This window comes from Pinus tabuliformis, chromosome J, assembly GCF_031772625.1.
Source record: "Pinus tabuliformis cultivar Carrire ecotype Pingquan chromosome J, CPIR1, whole genome shotgun sequence".
NCBI lineage: Eukaryota > Viridiplantae > Streptophyta > Pinopsida > Pinales > Pinaceae > Pinus > Pinus tabuliformis.
In genome coordinates this window covers 347,286,427-347,291,873 of record NC_142295.1, presented here as the reverse complement: position 1 = coordinate 347,291,873, position 5,447 = coordinate 347,286,427, and the positions used below count along the sequence as shown (strand labels likewise).

The following is a 5,447-nucleotide window of genomic DNA, read 5'->3' as shown; positions in this document are numbered from 1 at the left end:
ATCGCTTTTCTACTCCTATGATGTCCAAATGCAAGGTTCATAAGTTCAGCGTCATGATTTCTAGCAGACAGTGTCTTTGTAAACAGTTTGAATATGAGCCAATGGGATGCTCGTTTGGAACTATTAACCGATTGAAGGGGTGTCTAAAACTTTAGAGAGACACAAAATTGGATTATTTGGGAAGTGCAACACATTAATAGCTAAGCTGTTATCCAGAGTACTTACTTTTCACCATTGTTTATTTCACACATTTTGAGATAAGCATTATGGCTCCACTTTGGTGTCTAGATAGTTAATTGCTAGCAAGGACATATCCTAAACAATGACAGTAAAGAGATTTCATTGCATACACTTAGGCTCTTGTATTTGCAGTGCCAATGGCCACCTTAGCGAAACAATGTTGTTTCTTGTATTTAAATCTCTTAATTGGAACCCTAGGGTCCTTTGTTCTATAGCTTGTGTTTGCAAATGGTTTGAAGACATAGCCAAACGGGTTCTTTGGAAGGAGTTTTGTAAGTCCCGGGGACCAAAAATGGTAGCTGATCTCCTTGATGGAACTAGTCATGGCACCATTGATGGGAATTGGAGTGCTCTCAGAAAGCTTATGATCTATTGTTCAGTATGCTATGATAGTAGCAATGTTTTCCAGTTGAAGCCTATAACAAGACACTTTGTATATAGAACAAGATTTTCACGGACATCTGGCAGGAGTTTTCTTGTACCACAATGCAGAGGCGATTCTCTGTATGCGACAGATCCTTGTGAGCATCTAGACCAAGGAGAGGACGGTGACGTGGGATTATTTCAAGGAGTATTTAAAGCTTTTGTGAAATCAAAGGTAAGGAAAATGCTGATTGAAAAACATGTAGAATTGCATCCAAAAGAAATTTGCCCATATTGTCGTGCCAAGGTATGGAGCATGTTTCAAGCCAAAATTTTCCCTAAAAGTTTGCACAGAAGATTGTGATCTTATGAAGACCATATTGAGTATTTTGTATGCCTTAATGAGCACTTGCTTGGCGTCTGCACACTTTTACCACTCTCAGATTCTGAGACTGCATCAAAGAATATTAATGTCTGAAACAAATTCTCTCCAAACTTTTTCCTTTTGCTGGTAGTTGAATTTCTCTATTGCACCTAGACATAAGCGGCAGTTAAATCTGTTCAGTTGAAGAAGGACAACTACGTGTCTGCATAGATGAAATCAAATGACTCAGAAGGTGTACACATGGTAGAGTTATCATGTTAGCTTGATGGAGGACACATAATGTCGATATACAGAGAAAATTGTTTTTAAATAGAAAAAATTGTCATGTTAGCTTAGAAGAGGACACACACTGTCGATTTTCAGAAAGTGATTCCCAAAAAAAAAGAAAAAAGAAAAAGAGACGCAATGTAAGTGCAAAATTGACGATGGCATATCGCGTTCGTGGCATGTATTGTGCAGTCGGTTTATTATCGTTATGTGTGTGCAATCAAATTGATAAGTACTTAACCTCTATATTTCACATGATATTATGTTGATTCACATTACACATTTAAATTTATTGAAGTGGAATTGGATTAAATCCAAAGTTAAGCTGCTACGTCATGCGCACATGGGGCGATTCTCAAAATCGCCCCATGTGCGCATGACGTAGCAGCTTAACTCTCAATACTTAGCTCTAGATTTAATCCAATTCCATCTCAACTTTAATAACAACTAAATATAGCATAAAAAGGAAACTAAACTTTTGTATTTGAAGGAACTACAAACTGAAATCTAAGGCCATCAATTGTATTGATTTATATAGCGATTGATGTTCATGTTTCAGGATTCTAGCTGAGCTGAATCATTTGTATGGAATAAGGGTTCATCACTTTTATACTCCTATGATGTCCAAATGCAAGGTTCATAAGTACAGTGTCATGCTTTCTAGCAGACAGTCTCTTTGTAAACAGTTTGAAGATGAGCCAATGGGATGCTCGTTTGGAACTATTAACCGATTGAAGGCGTATCTAAAACTTTAGAGAGACACAGAATTGGATTATTTGGGAAGTGCAACAGATCAATAGCTAAGCTGTTATCCAGAGTACTTACCTTTTGCCATTGTTTATTTCACACATTTTTAGATAAGCATTACGACTCCACTTTGGTGTCTAGATAGTTAATTGCTAGCAAGGACATATCCTAAACAATGACGGTAAAGAGATTTCATTGCATACACTCAGGCTCTTGTATTTGCAGTGCCAATGGCCACCTTAGCGAAACAATGTTGTTGCTTGTATTTAAATCTCTTAATTGGAACCCTAGGGTCCTTTGTTCTATAGCTTGTGTTTGCAAATGGTTTGAAGGCATAGCCAAACGGGTTCTCTGGAAGGAGTTTTGTAAGCCCCGGGCACCAAAAATGGTAGCTGGTCTCCTTGATGGAGGTAGTCATGGCACCATTGATGGGAATTGGAGTTCTCTCGGAAAGCTTATGATCTATTGTTCAGGATGCTCTGATAGTAGCATTTTCCAGTTGAAGCCTATAACATGAAACTTTGTATATAGAACAAGATTTGCACGGACATTTGGCAGAAGTTTTCTTGTACCATAGTGTAGAAGCGATACTCTGTATGCGACAGATCCTTGTGAGCATCTAGACCAAGGAGAGGACGGTGACGTGGGATTATATTAAGGAGTATTTAAAGCTTTTGGGAAATCAAAGGTAAGGAAAGTGCTGATTGAAAAACATGTAGAATTGCATCCAAAAGAAATTTTCCCATATTGTTGTGCCAAGGTATGGACCATGCTTCAAGCCAAAATGATCCCTAAAAGTGCGCACAGAAGATTGTGATCTTATGAAGACCAGATTGAGTATTTTGTATGCCTTAATGGGCACTTTCTTGGCGTCTGCACACTTTTACCACTCTCAGATTCTGAGACTGCATCAAAAAAAGATTAATGTCTGAAACAGATTCTCTCCAAACTTTTGCCTTTTGCTGGTAGTTGAATTTCTCTATTGCACCTAGACATAAGCAGCAGTTAAATTTGTTCAGTTGAAGAAGGGCAGCTACGTGTTTGCATAGATGAAATCAAATGACTCAGAAGGTGTACATGTGGTAGAGTTATCATGTTAGCTCGATGGATGACACATAATGTCGATATACAAAGAAAATCATTTTTAAATAGAAAAAATTGTCATGTTTGTTATCACTCAGGTTGTCCCCGAAGGTTAAGAAAGGGATACGGCCGAGGTAACCACTGACCAACTTTGGACTACAGGTTCTAGCCAACCTGCAATCAGAGAGGGCTCTCTCTTTTTTATTTAACTTTGTTTAAAAGGATTTTAGGCTAGGTCTTGGGTTCAGGGGGTTCTTTGTTATGTTTTGGTGGGAAAATTGATTCTTCAGGAGGAGAGGCAGGGTATAGTCCCAATTTCTCGAACCATTGGGCGTGGAGTCGAGGATGAGAAGGCTGTTATATTTCTTTATACACAGAGAAGGAAAATGGAGCAGGATAGATGAGGTCGAAGCAGCTTTCAGGTTCTATGGGTGGAAGAGGTGTTAAGCACTGAGAGGCACTTAAGAATCTTTCAGTCAACTTAACAGAGAAAATAACAAGGCGCTACCTAGGGGCAGTTAAGAATCCCTAGATAATTGGCCGGCACAGGTGAACTGGGGTAAACACGAGCCAGAAGGAATTCGATATTCATAACCAATTCAGTCAGAAGAAAACATCAAGAAATAACAGGAATTGAGCATAGAGAGTATTTAACTAGTTCTAGGCTATTCTTTCTTTCTGCTACTTAGATAATGGAAAAACACATGAACAGAGATAAGAGGCACTTATTGCTTCAGGCCGCAGCACAGGAATTCCATCTTCAGCTTCTCAAAACATTCATCAATAACAGATAGTTCTTTCTCCAAGCTTTCAGCAATCTTTGATTATGGAAAAACTCAGGTATACAGTGCGAGTCTCCAATGAAACTTTCAATTGACCAACCCTTAAAACTATACAGAGGGTGGTATATATAGGGAAAAACCTTCTATCTACTGCTTTTATTACAATCTGACCTAATCAGGTCATAAAACATCATTTATTGACCTAACTCTATCTGGAAATAAATGCAAAAATCTCTTGAGCGGCGCTGAGGGTCTCCATATTGGAAATGAGTGAATGATGTTGTCCTTGGTGACTTGCTGTAGTGTCTTCTGAAATAAATATGTATGGGTTTCTGTTCCTTGATGTCTGCCTGCATTTAAGTTTGAGTTGTGATTTAAGTGCAGGAATGGGCTATGGCTGCCTGATTTGACTTCCTGAGGGGCTCATTATTTCTTAGCTGCATCGAGCCACCAAAATATCTTCGGCTGATACTCTTTGGCGTCTCCTCCTTCTCTGATACTCTTTGACGAAATCTGGGCTGCTGATCTGCTGTGCTGTGTGTCTAATCACCAGTAAATGGCCGCTGCTCAGCCTCTGTATCATCTGGAATTCTCCTCTGATCATTTTGATATGTTCTGTGACGAAAATGGATCATTTCTGCGCCTTTTCGGGCTTCCTGGGGCCGTATGGGGCGAAGATTCCTTGAAGATTCCCTGAAGATTCCCTCTGGCCCAAAAAATCCTGCGATGAGCGATTTAGGCGCAAATCGCTCATCAAAAACTGCCTCAGAATTTGATTCCGGGGCTCCGAAGTGCGATTTTCGCGCCTCTGCGTCAAAAAAGGGCTGATGACGTCAGCATTGTACGGCGGGTGATGACGTCAGCAGGGCGACGTGGCGGGATGACGTCATCACGTACGGTCGATGACGTGGCAGGTACGGTGGCGGGACACGTGGCAGTGACGTGGCAGGAGGCCACGCAGGCGGGTGACTGTACAGGGGAGGTGACGTGGACATGACTGTGCAGGGGGGGTGACGTCACCTGGCAGGGCGGTAAGCGGTAAATGGCGCACCGCTTATGGGGGATGGTGGTTTCGGGGGAGGGGGCTCCGCCACAGCCCAGGAGGTGACGCGTGGCGGGAGTACGGCGGCAATACCGCCCATCTCCCGGACGTTAACCTTCGGGCAGGTCGGGGAAGGGGAGGCCCGCCCACCGTAGATCTGTGGGGGGGGGGATCCAACGGCTGGCGGTTAATGCGAGGCGGCGGAGGGATAAGGGGCGGGCATATGCGCAGTATATTCCTTTTATAATATTTGCGCGGGTGGGTTTAAACTTTAGGGAAGGCGGAGTTTGCGTGTTAAATGGGTATTGTGAGCGCGGGTCAGTGTACTTACACTTGGGACTTTAGGGTTAAGGGGTAAAATGTGGGTTTTGAGGGTTTATGAGCAGGGGAAATGGTTACTAGCTGACCAGATGTCAGACCAGCTCCAGGACACTGGTGGGCTAAAAACAGTCCCAGGTGGACTGTGATTTCCCTGACTTAGAAAAATATGGCTATATTGCCAGGGAGGGGTATTTACATAGGGGATTTATATACATGA

The 5,447-nt window shown here is 42.0% G+C and overlaps 2 pseudogenes; both read left to right on the top strand.

The window, feature by feature from the left end:
* The first annotated feature begins 322 nt into the window (after window positions 1-322).
* Window positions 323-1,081, top strand: LOC149227176 (EID1-like F-box protein 2 pseudogene; annotated as a pseudogene).
* Window positions 1,082-2,177: 1,096 nt separating this feature from the next.
* On the top strand, window positions 2,178-2,927 carry LOC149227175 (EID1-like F-box protein 2 pseudogene; annotated as a pseudogene).
* Window positions 2,928-5,447: the final 2,520 nt, after the last annotated feature.